General features: G+C 39.4%; 2 long non-coding RNA genes across 2 annotated transcripts; both read right to left on the bottom strand.

Moving 5' to 3' along the window:
- Positions 1-735: 735 nt before the first annotated feature.
- Positions 736-1,788, bottom strand: LOC143122547 (uncharacterized). Its single transcript, XR_012986717.1, has 3 exons — positions 1,702-1,788; positions 1,554-1,610; positions 736-1,469 (listed from the first exon to the last, which is right to left on the bottom strand). It is a non-coding gene; the product is annotated as an uncharacterized LOC143122547 (long non-coding RNA).
- Positions 1,789-8,202: 6,414 nt separating this feature from the next.
- LOC143123342 (uncharacterized) lies at positions 8,203-10,294 on the bottom strand. The gene is made up of 2 exons (XR_012986821.1): positions 10,242-10,294; positions 8,203-9,112 (listed from the first exon to the last, which is right to left on the bottom strand). It is a non-coding gene; the product is annotated as an uncharacterized LOC143123342 (long non-coding RNA).
- Between the last annotated feature and the right edge of the window lie 8,029 nt (positions 10,295-18,323).

The following is an 18,323-nucleotide window of genomic DNA, read 5'->3' as shown; positions in this document are numbered from 1 at the left end:
GACCAGATCCCTATCAAGAAGAAAACTAACGTTACATTAGCCTGCTTTGTGTTTGTGTTATTGACAAGCGTTGGCTAGCACTAACGTTAGACAAACTATGATGGAAGAAAGTGTGTTCTTTATTAAGCAACGTTTGCCTAAAGTTCACCAATGTTCTTTAATATTATAGTGTAGGCTAAGTTAACTCACAGAAAGGAGGATGGTGCTAGGCTAGGGTGACCAGATTTGTCGGAACTAAAACCGGGACACTTACCCAGCTAACAATTTATGGTTTCCAAAACGTTCTGGGAACCATAGTTTTTGGTTTCGGAAACGTTAGTTTTTGGTTCCCAAACGTTACACTAAGGTTAGTTTTTGAGCAAGTTTTGGTTCCCATGGAAAGTTTGCTGAACGTTCCGGAAACGTTAGTTCTTGGTTATATAAAACGTTCCCCTAACGTTATCTAAAGGTTGCAAACTTTAGAGAACCTTCCCCTAACGTTCCCCAACCGTTGCAAACTTTAAAAAACCTTCCCCTAACGTTCCCTAACCGTTGCAAACTTTAGAAACCTTCCCCTAACGTTCCCTAACTGTTCCCATAACGTTCCCTAACATTTAGGGAACGTTCCCTTCCCTAAATATTGCAACCTTTAGGGAACCCTCCCCTAACATTGCAACCTTTGCATACCAATTACTTTAAACAGCACGAGCAGGAATGCATTATTATATATTAGCAGGAAAGAATGAACAGGCAAAATCGATGGAACTTATAACTTTAATATAAAATTATCAAAAGACAAAAAAAACAATATAAAAGGCCTCACTGTATATATATATATATATATATATATATATAAATTAGACTTAGTGTTAGCTAAGTATATTAACATAAGGCATTTGACTTTGGTAGGTGCTACATTCAACAAATAGACACACTGTACAATAGACAACAATATACATTGTGGCAGATACCAACACAATATACAAAGACATAATACCAATACAAGTACACATGGAGTGGGCTGTTGAGTGCAAAGTAATAGTGCAAATGTAGAGTGCAAGACTTATATTGGAATGATAAAGTATGTAATGGGCAGGTAAACGGTCAAAGTGGGGATGACCCCACTTATCTGCAGTTCAGGAGAGTGACGGCAGTGGGAAAAGAGTTGTTCTTGTGTCTGGTTGTTTTTGTGTGCAGGGATCTGTAGCGCCTGCCAGAGGGGAGGAAGTTAAAGAGTGTGTGTGCAGGATATGTGGAGTCTTTGGTGATGGTCTCTGCCCGCTTAGGTCCCAGAGTACAAGTCCTGGAGGGAGGGCATTTTGTTCCTCCTCTCCTGCAGCTCAGTGACTGTCGAGCAGGACGACAGCAATATGTCATCGACTGGAGCAGAGGGAGGTGACTGGGAGCTCCTTAAGAGCACGAGCAGCTCATCCATCTTCTCCTCAAATGCGTCCATTCGCTGTGCCGTGCGGTAATGGTTGTCCTTATTGCTATGGAAAATGGATGGTGTTAGTTTTAGTTGTTAAATACATTATATACCTGCATATGTGAACAAATTAAGTGAGTGTTCTTACCTCTTATTTCCGTCTCCATGGCCAAGCCACCTCCCTCTGTGTGATGAGTCACTTGTGCTGTTTACAACAAAAAAAAAGTTACTTACTCTCAAGTTCCTTGTCATGAAATTGTATTTACTTGGAAATGGAAAATTCAAAGACACTGTACCTTCAACTGGGTCCCAAGATGAAGTGGCAGGCGTTATAATAGACCCATCCAGCTCTGGGCAATGAGCTGGTTGCCTGTGTGGTGTTGACTCATCTAAAAAGAAAGTAAATATGAATATTGGTCAGTTAATTTATGGTAGGTTTCTTGCACATGACATTTGCAAAAGATAAACCTATGCTGTTACATTAAACAATCGCTAAAAAGAAAAACTCACATGCAGGTGGTGGAGGCAGTGACATCTGCTGACCTAATAAAAGGCAGGAAGAGACAAATACATCAGAACAGTAACATGATATGCACTAGGTTAATAAACATGAATGTCAGTAGTTCCATGGTAGGAAATATGACTCAACTGGTTTTCTTTAATAATACATGTATAAATGTTAACTTACAGACAGGGCTTCCAGGCACACGCACCATCCTGGAATGCTTTCTTGCTTGCGGAACGGATTCATCTGAAATAAAAGACCATACAATCTGCACTGATTGCAAAAAGAATATTTGAATTGTGCAAATAATGTAGTCTGTATTTAAGAGGTCTTACCATCACGTGACCATGCACTGCCTTTTGTGGACGCTCGCATCTTCTTCCGCCTCAATGCTAGAAGTGTCCATCAGCCGCTGACATTTTTCCATAGCTTTGGTGTATGAATCTACGTTAAGAGAACAACGTTTTTGTGAGCCAGTAGTAGAGCAAAGCAGTATTTCCATATAGAGAAAACTATTATTGATAGTATTGCAGCAATCAGTCATCTGTACACAACCAGATTTTCTTGACTGGATATTTGGCCCAGCTTTTGACTTGATTTTTGTATTGTAGCCCAGAGAATTTCTAATGGGGAGACACAGCATCCATAGAAATGCATGGGCTTAGTTTGTAAAGCCAGTATGGCAGCTGTGTATAGCCTACTACACACATTCCGCCCCTTCCTGTATGCTTCCCAACAGACCTCGCCTACAAAAAGGAACCAAAACTGCCATCTTTGCCTATAAGGAGATCAGGGTGTTAATTTAACCTAACTACCTATGACAAGTTACATTGCAAGTTAGGTCTGGGGTAGCAAAAATCTAAGTTGCTGTCTTAACGTAGGCCTGTTGAAGATCACAGTTAGCCTACCACTCGAAGGCAGAGGACAAACGTGTGTTGAGCAAAATGTCTGCATTTCAGACTTCTTCGTCCCCGGGAGAGTGCAATAATTCTCTCCCCATGTTATTTTCCCATAGCAAAAATTGCAAGATAGGCTACCGGATCTCAGCTTTTTGAAGGCAAAATTCAGAGGTCTATTCACTTGAATCGTCTATCCGATCAACTGTGTTACAAAATGGCCACCGACAGTGTAGCCTATACATTATCAGAGTCAGATTATTAGACATTCTCTGACATTATCTATAGCCATCTCTATGGCTCTAGTGTAGCCTACATATGCAGGACTGTTAAGTAGGTTATACCAACTTAAAAAGCATCACCATCTCAGTATACCCACTTAAAATAGACTAGGATTAATTTGGGGTTGATCACAGTATAGCCTACCCACTACAGCTAACTAGCCTACATCACAGTAGCCTAGATCCAGCTACTTACAGTAGGCCTATATCCACTAGCCTACACCACTGCTGCCGAGTGACTTGCCTAAAAGGACTGACTGTACACTAAAACTAATTAAAAGAAACGGTAGCCTAGTGCTATTATTTGTAACATCAACGTGAGCAGGTTAACACGATGACACAAAACATACAATGCTGCAAAACATAACACGTTGAGAACAGCTCAAACAAAGACAAACGAGCAATGTGCTCTGGTAAATTACAAACTTGGCAGAATCGGAATATAACAAAGCCCTACAAGTGAAAGGACTTAAGGTTAAACCTCAAACTCTTGCATTACAACCACTAGGCCTACATCATGAAACTGTAACATATTTCACTTACTTTCGTGAGATCGAATTCAAGACGAGTGTAATCCATTCCAAGACTTCTTCCAGCGGCGTTCAAGAATCACGGAATTCAAACAGAGCCCGTTTACGGAAGTCAGGACAAGACTTCAATCGATCACCTGAAAGCAGAGGCGCTGTCTTCCCCCTACTGGCGTGGGGGTAGGCCTACGTGTAAGGGAGAGCCTGTCTGATTGAACTGAAGTGAATTGTGAAATGAAAGAAGTGAATTTTCTTAGTTGTGAAAAGTGTTCTATTGATAGATTTTTGTTTAAAGTTCACCTAATACGTAAAAAAAAGCACAAAAGTATATATTTTTTATTTAGTAAAATTGATATTAGCCTAAAATAAATATTATCTTGATATGATGTTTACCTTACTTAGATTTTATAAGACCAATCATTTGAGTGGATCTAAATCAAGTGACTGCAAACATTTTGTATGTTACTTCAAAAACTGAAATGGAGCTTGTGTTAGTATCGACTATAGCTGTTATTGTCTCCAGTTTCTAAAGCTGATAGAGGCGCAATCAATCACACAATGCCATATAACACATTTAACACGGCATGGAATTGGAATGAATAGAGACGCATTACCATTGACGTCATTGCCACCTAATCAGAATGTAAAATGTGTGAATGTAAAATGGTAATGGTAGGCTACAGGAACAAATGAAACATGTTCTGAATGTATTCTAGTGATAGCAGAAAACTATTATAAAATATGTTATATTTTATTTACCGAAGTATTATTGTTTGTTTAATCCAACGTGAAACTGCAATCGGTTCTGAATGCAGACCAGGCGTCTTCCCCCTACTGGCGTGGGGGTGCACTCAGAACAACCAAAAACAACCAATAACAACTAAACGGGAACGTTGTGTGAAGGTACTGTGCAACCACAGGAGAACGTTTTGGTTGGTTGGTTCCCTTAACGTTTAGGAACGTTAAGAAACCCTTAGGTAACGTTCCCTAACCGTTGGTTTTTGGTTTGGTTCGAACTACCCTTTAGGGAACCATACACTAACGTTCCCGAACGTTCCCTTAACGTTTTGTGTTAGTGGGGTAGTGCGTGACCGCGTTTAACGTGAAGACAGATATTTTTTCTTTAAGCCCAAACGGTATAGGGGGTATCGGGGGTAAGTTCTGCGCACTTTCAGTCAGAGAAAAAGGTCCTGTACTGTATGCCTAACGAGTGCCAGACATGCATGAAAACATTTAACTCACAGTCATTTTGAGAATGATGACTTTCTCTTCAACATTGTCGTAGCGTAGCCTAACCGTTAAAACGAGGCAGATATGAAGAGGCATGCAGCAATGTTTACGGATACATTACGTTGGTTGCAAAGATTATGCAGACTGCTATGATTGACTGACGCACGCACGCACACATTATCGAAATCATACGCCGCTAGTCTTTCTACATGGGTTTAGTTAATGATCGGGCTATAATAAGATCAGGGGCGGAGCTACGTGGTGGCCAGGGGGGGCCACGGCCACCACTGGTCAAAGCTTGGCCCCCCTGCTGGCCCCCCCAGCTCCGTTCAGTGAAAAGTAAAAAAAAAAAAAAAAAAGCCCTTTTCGACGGCACTTTGCCAACACTTTGCAAAGCAGGGACTGAACCAATTACTGCACTATCTACGACCATTGGCCCAGTCAGGAAGTGTAGCCCACGGTTGTGATCAAATCGTGAGTAGCCTTGTGCAGCAGCAGCAGTAGCGGGACAATTCAAGTCATCTGTTAAAAAACACTTGACAGTAGACTACTACTTAACCTCAGTAACAACAGGTGAGTTGATGATGAGTTGGAACATTAATGCTAATAAGATGTTAGAATGTGTCACGAATCATAGCCAAGTGAGCTGCGTTGGGCTGTCCTTGTTAGGTAGGCTCTGACATTGACTTGTGGGGCTGATCAGAAATAATCGGATGCCCGCGGTAACGCTGTTACAAAAATATTTCAATAAAATTTGGGTGAAATGCAAGCATATTAGGCACATATCTCCGGATGGCTCCAATAACAGTAGGCTAATAGGGCCTAGCCTAGGCTACTTTTTAAAAAAACCGAATTTGCTGACTGCGTGGTTCTTGCCATAGTTGGTCAGGCAGAGGCAGGCTGCTGCTTTGCCTGAGTTCTTTGTTACATTGCTCCAGAACTGTTCATCGCAGCGAGATGAAACCTTAATTGCGTGACAGAGCAGAAGTGGGGCTTTCCAACGAGACTAAACACTTGCCTGTGCGATCAAGTATGAAAAATAAATAAATAATTAAATCAAATTGATTCATATTTACAGTTCACCTGCGCACCCATTACTCGCGTTTGAATTACTCGCGAACCCGTGATCGCATATCAGAAGAAAGAGGAGACACAGGGCTATCTATTGGTACCAAGTATCGATTTTTCCTGGCTATAAAAACAGACAACGTGACTGCAAAATAACATCATGTACAAAAACCAACGCTGCACACATTACTCTCGTTTGAATAAGGCCCTACTCACGAACCCGTGATCCGATCGGATAGATAGGCCTATGCCACGCATGTCAGATGAAAGAGGAGACACAGAGCTATCATTTGATACCAAGTACATAATTCTGGGTTAAAAAACAGACGAAATGACATCAAAATAATAACTTAATATAGCTCGACTTGCCCCACGTGTTTGTACGTTTTTGTAAGCATGTTCATAATCCAACGTTATCATGTGTTTCTCTATGGCAAAGTATGTTCATAATCCGGTTATGAGATCCCAGCAAATTTCTGCATGGCATCTAATTCGAGACTCACATTGCATCCCAATTTATTCGACAAAGAAACACCTTTTTGCCTTCACTTTGTTCATGACAATGCAGTAAAAAGTTGTTTTAGAATCATCATGAGTGTACACACAGAAAAAGCAAACTCAAAAGGTCATTTTTCATTACTAAATAAAAAAAAAGGCATTTATTTCTGTAAGGCGCACACCTGTAAATTGTCAGCCCCAAAGCCCCCCTCCACCATGGTTCTTATATTGCCAGTTTCAGGACAGTCTGCCCAACACATACATGAAAGTCATGTCCAGCTACAGAGATAAGAATGGTATAATACGCTTTTTGTCTTTGTATTATTTAGAAATAAAAACCAAATCAATGCAAGTATTAATATGAATTGGTGGCAGATCTGGGTTGTCTAGACTGTTCTGAAAAAATATAGCATGTGTAAATGGCACTTACAATGACCAGGATAAATGCTTATAACTAAAGGTAGTGAGAATGGCCAAAAATAGAGTAGGGCTCATAGGGCTAAATAAAAAAAATGGCATTTATTTCCATAAGGCACACACCACATATTTTTCACATTTGCTCAGCCCCAGAGAATCCCTGAGTTTGAGTAGTTTTCAAATAGTTTTGATTCCCAAGTGCCACCCCAATAAAAAGTCTGGACCCAGCTGGCCCCCCCTATAAAATAATCCTGGCTACGCCCCTGAATAAGATCATGCCGGCTATGTAATCTCTGAAAAACCGGGACACTTTAACCCTTTGCAGACCGCGCCGAACATTCCATTTTTTCATACTCGATGGCCTTATGGCACAAAAAGGCTTATTGTGTGATTATGCTACATGACAGAGATATGATTTACCCACCATTATAATCAGGAGAAATAGCCCTTTCAAATGGTATAAAATATAATTAATAATTTTGAGGAGAACACACATATTTTTTAAAAAATATCTTTAAAATTCAACCCCAAAAAACACAAAACTATCAGTTTGTCAAGATTAATCTCATTTTTCCCCCAATTTCTGTTGTAGATAGAGAAAAACTTAGAGTGTATGGGAGATTCACAATTTTGTCCTCTACTCAGTGATGAAAACAGAATCAATGGATCACCTTTTGTTCAAAAGTTATGATAAATGTATTAGACCTTTGCAGACGGCACAAAACATTCCGATTTTTCATACTTGATGCCCTTGTGAGACAAAAAGGCTTATTGTGTGGCCATGCTACATGGCAGAGATAAGATATACCCACCATTGTAATCAGGAGAACTAGCCCTTTAAAATGGTACATATCATAGTTAATAAGTTTGAGTGTAACACACATTGTTTTTAAACAATACCTTCAAAATTCAACATCAAAAAACACGAAAATATCAATTTGTAAAGATGAATCTTGCTTTTCACCTAATGTCTATTGTAGATATAGTGTGTGAAAGATAGACAGTGTTGTGATCTCCTCAGTGAAAAAAACAGAATCAATTTATCAACTTTGGTTCAGAAGTTATGATTAATTTACTCATAACTGCAAGTCGCAGTAACATGTAGAATTTTTAAAGAGTAGGATGTTTTCCTTTCCTGGTTTGACATCTGACCAAAAATACACAGATATAATGGTCATGTAACAAATATAAGATGTTTTACCATCAAAACAAGATGCATAGCTAAATATAGGATGTCTTACTGTACTCTGAAGAGGCTAAATCAATTGTGGGGAGGAAAGATAAAGGCTGAAATAAAGACTATCCAGATGGTAACTGCTTCTCCATGTGCTTCATTCTACTATGAAAACAAGAATAAGAGACACTGGCACATGTGTTAGGTTTACGAAAGAAGAAATAAATCATTTTATTTAGATAAGTCTTTAACAATTTCATTAAATAATCAGGAACAACAACTTCAGGTAAATAACAAAACATATGTTTACAAACAAGCAGTAACTATTAGAACTACAAGAATGACAAGACAACAGTATAACAAAGATCAACAAAATACTTTAACATGATGAACAAAGCATCAATTCATATTAACATTCACACTAATAAGTGTTAATTAATTAAACATTAGAAGAAATTCAATACATTTAACAACCATACAGCATATAATTTGATACAATATATAATTATCGATATCATTTGCCCTACACATAAGGTGATACACTAACGCCGCATTCACACCAGATCCGTGTGTGTGTGTGTGTGTGTGTGTGTGTGTGTGTGTGTGTGTGTGTGTGTGTGTGTCCATCTAAGCCTAGCAGACGATGAGGTGTAAATGCTACTGGAGTTGGTGTCCCTGTCTGTGTTAGAAGGATAGGCAAAGTGTATGCTTTCTACCTAACATGGGACTTGACCAAGCTCAAAATAAAGAAATTGTCAGATAAGAAAATTAGAAATTGAATTACAAATCTAACCAAACTATTATCACTATAATCCCTGTCATTATTGTTATAAGCAACACTCTTATCACAACCAGAAATGTGCATACGCCCAGTTGGGCGAACACACACACACACACACACACACACACACACACACACACACACAAACATGCTTACCCAGCTGAGGATGATGGGAGATTACTCTCCTCCTCTACCACATCATTGTCTTCCTCTTCATCCAGAAACTACCCATCCATGTCCCATGTCCATGCCACCGTGGTCCTTGGGGTCATGTTTGCCATCAGCAGTCGGCTGCTTTCACCTCAGTTGCACATACTTCTCTCCCTCCATCTAAAATAACAAAAAATCACAGGTCTGTTAGTAAATAGGTTGTTTAGTTTTATTTTACATTACTTCCACATAATCTTAATCACCACCAACCATGACTCTTTTCACTAAAAGTATTATTGTCACTGGAGGACTCCAATATTGTTTGGAGAGGTAACATTAGTCTCAGAGCTCACTAGGTGTTATTGCCTTGGCTAAACCATACATAGCATACCAGCTTACAAGCAAACATTGATTCATGAACATGAGTCAGGAGATATGACAGAAAACATCTAAACAGCGTATGCATACACATACACACCGTGCATAGGCTACTGCAGTTGCGTAAAGACAAAACACCCCCTTAGAAAATAATGTGTCGACGAGTAGGCTTGGGTGTATGAGCTCCCATCATAGTTAGCCACCCAAAAACCTCATAATCGTAGCAGCCAACCTTACAGCCTAAAAGCTAAACAATACTAAGACACATTTATAACAAATCTTCAGTCATGTATTCATGAAAACAGCAGTCAATGAATAAAATCCTTACGTTACACCATCGGTGATCAACACAGTCTTCATGTCGGTAACGTAACATTAACGTTGTCATTCATGTCAGATGTTTCTATCTAAGTAAGCTAAGCAACTTGGCTACAAACAACTGTAAATTGTGCTATACATATTACGAAGGAATGAAAGGTTTATTTGACAATAAAATACCGATTAGGTGTACTTGACATAAAGTTGGCAGTCATGAAGCACGGGAGTGAACTTTATCGCGACTACGCGTCAGGGACATGTTGCAGCCTCTTCTGATGCTAACGTTACCTAACTTAGCTAGTTTTCTGTATCAGCTGACAAGCAAGGAACATCGTTCAAAATAGAACAAATCGTTAAAATGTCAGTCCTAGTAGGTCTGTAATCTTGGTTGACATATAGTAACCCCTCAGAAATGACTGAAAATAACGAGTTTACTAAAGATTACGGTGTGCTAAAATATCAGCTGTCATATCAGCTGAAGTGAACACACACACGCATTATGTTACGGCCATGCATACAAGGTGTAATTACCAGCAAAAATAACTTTTAAAAACGATTTTGAAGTAATAACATGGATAACAAGTAGTAATAACATAAAAAGACTTGTTTTTACCTCAGATGATCCAGTAGTTTCTCCTTTAGACGACGTCAAGATCAACGATGCATAGTCCTTCCTGCCGTTTTTCCTCTAGTGGAGGGATACATCAACTCTTGATTTTTCCTTCACGTAGTAAAATAAATTCGCGCCACAAATCCCTTAACCAATCATATCGCCAGAAAGCCTATGATGTGACGTTTTTGAGGAAGTTTTCATTGATAAAATTGGTTGGGGTATGGCTGAGTTATTAGACTGAACGTCATCGGTACTGGGGTACCGAAATTAGAACGTGCGGTCTGCAAAGGGTTAATAGTGGTTGGTGTAAACCGGGACATTTTAGCGTCCTGGCAGGCTTTTGTCGGGACCCAGGACACGCATCTCAAAATCGGGACTGTCCTGGTTAAACCGGGACGTCTGGTCACCCTATGCTAGGCTTGTCACACTTCACATTCATTAGGCATGCTAATGACATTGTAGCTGTTTTTTTCTTTAATCGTGGAGACCAGGCTTGGAATTTCACCATTTTGGGGGCAAGGCCACTTGGCCTTCAGTTGGGCATATTTGGTGGGGGGCACAAAGGCCAAATGTCAGGGCACCAAGGCCAAAGTTAACCATACAGTAGAATATAAAAATGATTGAAATTGTATTTAGCCTATTCAATAGACCTGCATCACTGTATGAAACATTACAAAAACATGACATATTACATAGAACTGTAAATCATCTGATCATCTAATATTTACAGATATTTAGGCTATATTTAACATTTATTTCATATTTGGCCTGTTATGAAATCATGTATTGAACCATTTAAGCACAGATCAGCTTTAAGAAACTCAAATAGCCTAGATGCATGCATAGCATTTTGTCATCATTAAGGCTACTTTAACAAACTCTTAGTCAGCTGTATATCCTCTGATTTTAATATTTACCGATATCTAGGCGATATTTGTAACATTTATTTTGTATTTGGTATGTTATGAAATCACGTAGGAAAAAATTAAACACGTTGTGAAACTTAAAGCCCAAATTTGGAGATATGCATGTCGAAATTTGCTACAAATTCAAAACCGGATTACTCTGGAATGGCTAACTGTACAGGGGACTGCTTTAAACCTTCGTGTTCGGTAAGGTCTGCTGTTTATTTTGATATATGGTTTGCCATGTTTTGAACGAAGGGTTCGTTAAGTATTCCAAGATGAATGAGGGAGATGGGTGCAGATCCTAGAATTTATGATTCAATTTAATCATAGTATTTATTTGTCTCGCGAACCGTTCACCAAATGGCTAACATTGTTTAAAAGCTGAGAAAAAGCTCTTTCATGTGATGTGATACTTGTGATGCCTGTATGATGAGTAGGCTACTTCGCGAGTAGTTCAACTGAGAAGAATGGGAATCTGGACGCACTTACTTTCTTGCCGTGCGCTGTCACTTTTCCACTGCGTAAAATGCTACAATAATTTGCGCTGTGAAAGATTATTTTGTCAGGCCATAGGCTAATAAAATACGCTATTAGTCCGACGCAAACCAGAATGTTGAGAGAAGGGGGCACCAAGGCCACAGTGGCCTGTAAACCTCTGATTTTCAAAGGGGCTTCTCGGCCAACGCAAGGGGCTACGACAGCCAAAATGGGTCTACAGGACAAATTTCATGCATTTTATGAAGTAGAACATTTTTTTCCACCATTGATATTAGAGGGGGAATTAAACCTGGTGTTCTACTAAGTTAGTGCTATGAAGCTTAGGCTACATGATTGATATTATGCCTTGGTTTATGCGATAGATTTAGATTTTTTTTTAATTATTTGTTTTTGACAGAGCATTCAAGTTCATTTCATGGTAGTGTTTGTAATTTACCTAGTTTTAATCTGTAGCCTAACTATGTTTTTACAGGTGTTCCTGGACAGTTTTGAAACCGAGATGTCTGAACGCCTCAAATAATCAGCAGTAAAGGTAAATATTCTTCATCCAGGACCTTGTCCCATTACTCTTAAAGCATAACTCAAGCCAAAATGCAACCTAGGGTCTTTTTGTGAATGTACCTGAGTCAAACTTTCGTTTGAAAGCATAATTCATAAGTCAGAAGCGCCACCATTAAGCTTGACTGTATTGTCGTTTCTGGGTCAAATGCCATTTTGAATGGGAGTCGTAGGGGCAGAACTATTTTGATACATGATGATTTTGATTCATGCATCAAAATAATAGGCTAATGCCCCTACATTTAAAATGCCATTTGACCCGAAAACGATAATACGGTTGTATTGGAAACAAAGGAATCTAAGGTAATCAAATGCAGAAAACAGGGTGGTTGCACTCATATCGGTGCCAAAGTGCACAACGCTTTAAGGAAAGACTACCTGGCCAGTTCTACCCATACCAGGATGGCAAACAGATGGTGTCAATACCAATGTGACCCATAAAAAGTAAATGGCAAATAGGTATAGATAATCTGTATTAATCTCATCATTGCCAATGGATTTCTGTGTAAAATATTGTTTATCTTGTAAAATGTTGTCCATCTTCTTTCTGTTCACAGACAACAGAGACAAATTATCTAATACCAAGGTCAATGCATTTGACTGCTGTCCAGCCCCGGGTTGCCACCGAAAACTTTATGCATCTTGGACTGGAAGATGGTGTGCTAGTAAGGAAGCTAGCTACCACAGCCTTTGCCACCACATCTCAGTGTTGGGAGGGAAGTTCACTCACTGCACAACTATACCAGCTGTACCTTTCCTCCTCAGCCATGATCCGTAACCACCATGGTTTTCTTTCTGGGCCAGAAGACTTTGCAAACAAATAAGCAATAAATGATCATGCATTACAAATTTAGCCATGTTAGACTGTTAAGTTGTTGGCTTGTAGTCTGGGTCTCCAGTAAACAATTTCAAGCTTAGAGGGCAAATTCTCTCACCTAGGAGGGTAAACAACTTTTGTTTTTCATGAAATCTGCATTTTGAATTGATGGTCTACCAATGAGGCTGTAGAGTATCGCGACACAATAGTGGCAAAAAGCACTTGCGCAATGAAACATGCATTCGGCTGTATTATATTATATATTATTTCACACACGTAGATATTAAATGTGTGCGCACAAATTCTCTCTGCGCGTGCACACTCAGAGGAAACTGCTCCCCAAGCATGGAAGAAAATGCTGCGAGTGAGGAGGAATCTGACCAGCGCTCCAAACAGCCACTCAAAATCTATGCATGTGAAATAATATAATACGCCCAAATGCATGTTTTATCGCGTTACCACATCCAACTTGAAAAGATATGCTCAAGAGATCCATAACTTTCAGAAAAATGTTTTACTTTTGTTATGGATGAATATTATGTTTTGTTTTCATTCATGTCAATAAAATGTTTTTCTCATAATCAAAGTGTAATTTGTCATGTAACAGAATAAGTAGGAGAGTACTAATAGTACAATTTTAAATCACACTAATATTATACTTAAATTGTATGCCTTTATAATGCTTAAAGTATCTTAAGACTATACTTTTATTAACATAACTGGAAACTTTCAAGGCACTTATTGTAGTCAGGAAGTACATTTGAAGTTAATTTAAAATATTACAGAAGCATGCCAAATGAATAGAAATGAGGAAGATAAGAGTGTATTCAAAATACACTACTACACTATTATTAGTTATACTGTAATGCCTTTTAAGTACATTTCCAATACACTTGGGATGTTACAAAATTGTACTGCGACTGTGTTTCGAATGCTCATAAAATCTCTTTTTGTATAATGTACTTAAGAACACTTAAAGTTAGAAAAAAGTTGTTCCATTTTAGCACACTAATTACACTCAAAGTATAGTCAAGTTGGTATTAAGTTGAACTTAATACATAATTCAATACACTTAATTACACTTGGATTTGACGAAAAAAGTACAAACGGTACTTAGTACACTTTCAAAAAGTATACTTTTAATAGTTTTTTTTTTTTTACCTGGGTAGATTGACATACAACAAAAGTAACCTTTACGTTTGGCAGAGCCTACATAACAATGGTGAGAAAGAGCAGAGAAAAGAGCATAACTTAACCACACACATAATGCACATATGTGCCAAGACGGAGAGGTCAGACACAGAGAGAGTGTGGAGCTCTATCTATACGGTCCAGTCTGTCAATCTCACTCTTACTTTACAGTAGGCTACTACACGGGAGGCTGTAGTAGGCCTGGAGACATGTTAGACAGACATCTATGTTACTCTGCATACTTGACCTCTAAGTGCTCTGCTTCTCACTGGCTTTGTATCAGTTTGCTGTGCAATTTAGATATGTGGTAAATTGGCTGGAAAAGACAAAAACACCATAATTCCTGTTTTTGGCAGTGGCACAGGTAAACAGAGGTGCGTTAAAATTCAGTAAACATTGGCAAATGTTTCTGATGAACATGTTTTTTCTAAACAGTTAGATTTGAAAGATTTGTTGCTAACATTAAATTGTAACTGTAATGGCATTGTTACCTTCGTCAAGCCTAAATCCAGTGAGAATACATAATCAACTAGGATTACAGTATGTATTATGTGTTATTATGACCGCCGCGCAGCGAAGTGGCGGTCATATAGGTTTAGTCCGATTTTTTTTTTTTTTTTTTCTTTTTCGCATGTCCAAATTTCTGTCAATGATTCCCGGGACACTGAAAGACCGGGGTAGACGAAACTTGGTGGGCATGTAACCCCATATGGATAGCATGGAACCATCGTTTTTTCGTTTTGATCTGTAGCCCCCCCGCTGGACTGCACCCCCCGAAAGGAGGGTAGGGCAGACACAGTTTTCTGTGAATATCTCGAGAACCGTAAGGTGTAGGAGGACCATTTTTTTTTGTATGTTGATCTCAAGGGGCCATGTCAACCCATTCCATAACCCCTCATTTCATGTATAGCGCCACCTAGTTAAACACAAAAAAGTAAAAATGAGGTGTTGTAATCGCAGGTATCTGTGACCTAACATAGTCAAAACTGCACGAAATTGGAAGTGTAGGATCATTATGACACCCTCTGAATGCACGCCAAGTTTCGTGGAATTCCATTCATGGGGGGCCACACAATAAATTAATTTATGTTACTATACACCAACTGGCCTGTAGGTGGCCGGAGACAGTTTTCTCTCCGAATGCATGCCAAGTTTTGTGTACTTTCGTTCATGGGGGGCCTTACAATAAAATAATTTATGTGTACATTTAGTGACGTACACCAACAAAGATTCCCGGGACACTGAAAGACCGGGGTACACAAAACTTGGTGGGCATGTACCCCCACATGGATAGCATGGAACCGTCATTTTTCGTTTTGATCTGTAGCCCCCCCGCTGGACTGGACCCCCCGAAAGGAGGGTAGGGCAGACACAGTTCTCTGTGAATATCTTGAGAACTGTAGGGCCTAGGATGACCTTTTTTCTCCGTATGTTTGCCTCCAGGGGTCATGTTAACCCATTTCATGTGCACACATGTGCACAAACAGATACACACACACACACACATAGATTCACAGTAATCATACATATGACACATACTCACACAGTAGACATATGTACGCTTGCATGCACAGGCACATACGCAGGCACACACACACACACCCACACACATAACACAAACAATCAAGAATTTCTCAGAATTCTGAACAGGCAAGAAGATGGAGGTGGGGTTGTATAAAATGAATTTTACATGTGAAATCTATGAACTAATCATGTTTTGGTACTTGTTGTCTAGCAGATACCAGTGAGAATTGAGTGTGGATAATGCAATTTAGTGAGACAGTTAGGATCATATAGGCCTTTCAGCGTGATTTGTTTTTTGTGGAAAAAATGTGCTGGAATGGGCGGCGGTCATATTTTGTACCGCTCTGCGGTACATCTAGTTAGTATTATGTGTTTGTCTTTTGCAAGAACACACACACACTGACACATGCACACACACACACACACATACACACACACACACACATATACTCATACACACACCCTCATGTCAACCGTTCCAGCCAACATTGCCTTGCCTCAACTTCAGGAGAGGGAACAGATGCAAATCTAATGAAGCAGCCACAGATGGCCTGAGAGAGTGTGTGTGTGTGAGAGAGAGAGAGATGGAAGGAAGAAAGAGACTACATTTCCCATTTCAAAGTGATATGTTTGTAAAGTTCTGAAGAGGAGAGTGTGAGTTGGCCGCATGCCGTAAGTGCCTTGGACATGCCAGCCTTATGTTAAACCTCAGTAAAGTGGTGTGGTGGGCTTCATAAAGACCTACTGTATATCCAATTAGAATTAGCTATAAAGTGGTACACGCCTGTACTTTAAACTCCAAGTTATCGATTACTTAATAGTCGTAAAACGTAAAAGTTATAGTTTTCATTGCTTTCATTTACTTATTTACTTGATAACATAGATATGACATTACCTGTTACAGTATATAATCCATCCTGAAATGAACACCAGATGCCCAAGTTGCTAAAAAGAAATTCAGTAACACTTTAGTTTAATACACAAACTAAAATTTGTGCTCAGTAAGATCTGTATTAAGTGTAAATACACATCTATTAGGTCTTTATTCAACAATTTCTTATTGTTGAATAAAGACCTATTTTTAGTTAGTGGGATTCCTTGCAAATCCTTAATAAGCAACTAGTTGGCCTTGACCTAAGATTATTATGACCGCCGCGCAGCGAAGCGGCGGTCATATAGGTTTAGTCAGATTTTTTATTTATTTATTTATTTTATTTTTTTCGCATGTCCAAATTTCCGTCAATGATTCCCGGGACACTGAAAGACCGGGGTAGACGAAACTTGGTGGGCATGTAACCCCATATGGATAGCATAGAACCATCGTTTTTCGTTTTGATCTGTAGCCCCCCTGCTGGACTGCACCCCCCGAAAGGAGGGTAGGGCAGACACAGTTTTCTGGGAATATCTCGAGAACCGTAAGGTTTAGGAGGACCATTTTTTTTTTGTATGTTGATCTCAAGGGGCCATATCAACCCATTCCATAACCACTCATTTAATGTATAGCGCCACCTAGTTAAACACAAAAAAGTAAAAATTAGGTGTTGTAATTGCAGGTATCTGTGACCTTACATAGTCAAAACTGCACGAAATTGGAAGTGTAGGATCATTATGACACCCTCTGAATGCACGCCAGGTTTCGTGGAATTCCGTTCATGGGGGGCCACACAATAAATACATTTATGTTACTATACACCAACTGGCCTGTAGGTGGCCGGAGACAGTTTTCTGTGAATATCTCGAGAACTGTAGGGCCTAGGAGGTCCACCTTTTTTTGTATGTTGGTCTTAAGGGGCATGTCAACCCATCCCATTACCACTTATTTCATGTATAGCGCCACCTAGTTAAAAATTAAAAAGCAAAAAATTAGGTGTTTTCATCACAATATCTCTGGCTGACATGGTGAAAACTGCATGAAATTGAAAGTGTAGGATCATTATGACACCCTCCGAATGCATGCCAAGTTTTGTGAACTTTCGTTCATGGGGGGCCTTACAATAAAATAATTTGACCAAACCAATGAGTGGGTCCGCAACCCATTTGTCAATATCCCGAATAGTCCTAACTTGTCAGCGCAGGAGGAAGAGCAGTTGATCGAAATTGCAAATGACGGTGGTCTTAAGAGTGTGTATAAGGAAACCTCTCTGGCGGGTTTTTGGATCAAAACCAAAGCAGAATATCCCGAGATAGCCGTAAAGGGCTGAAAACGTTTCCCACCACGTATCTATGCGAGGCCGGGTTTTCGGCAATGACTGCAACTAAGACCAAATTGCTCAATCGACTGGACATTTCAAACACACTGAGGGTGTCACTGTCTTCTATCACCCCCAGATGGAAGCTTCTTGTTGCAGGGAAACAAGCAGGGCTCCCACTGATTATATTCGTAATGCACGTTTAGTCCCCATCTTTTTCCCGCTGTTGTTGCAGGTAGTGTGTGCTTCACCTCACTGTGTTGGGATAAATGCAGAGACCAAATTTCCCTCACGGGATCAAAAGAGTATATATACTTATACCTATACTTATTTTGCGAGAGAGACGCTCATGGCTTTCTCCAATGCTTCATAAGACGCATTCAAAGTTTTGACTTTC

Source organism: Alosa pseudoharengus, unplaced genomic scaffold (genome assembly GCF_046254945.1).
Source record: "Alosa pseudoharengus isolate Yale_2024_CS ecotype anadromous, Long Island Sound unplaced genomic scaffold, YU_APseudo_1.1 YU_APseudo_1.1_scf_14, whole genome shotgun sequence".
Taxonomy (NCBI): Eukaryota; Metazoa; Chordata; class Actinopteri; order Clupeiformes; family Clupeidae; genus Alosa; species Alosa pseudoharengus.
This window is presented reverse-complemented; position numbering and strand designations above follow the sequence as displayed.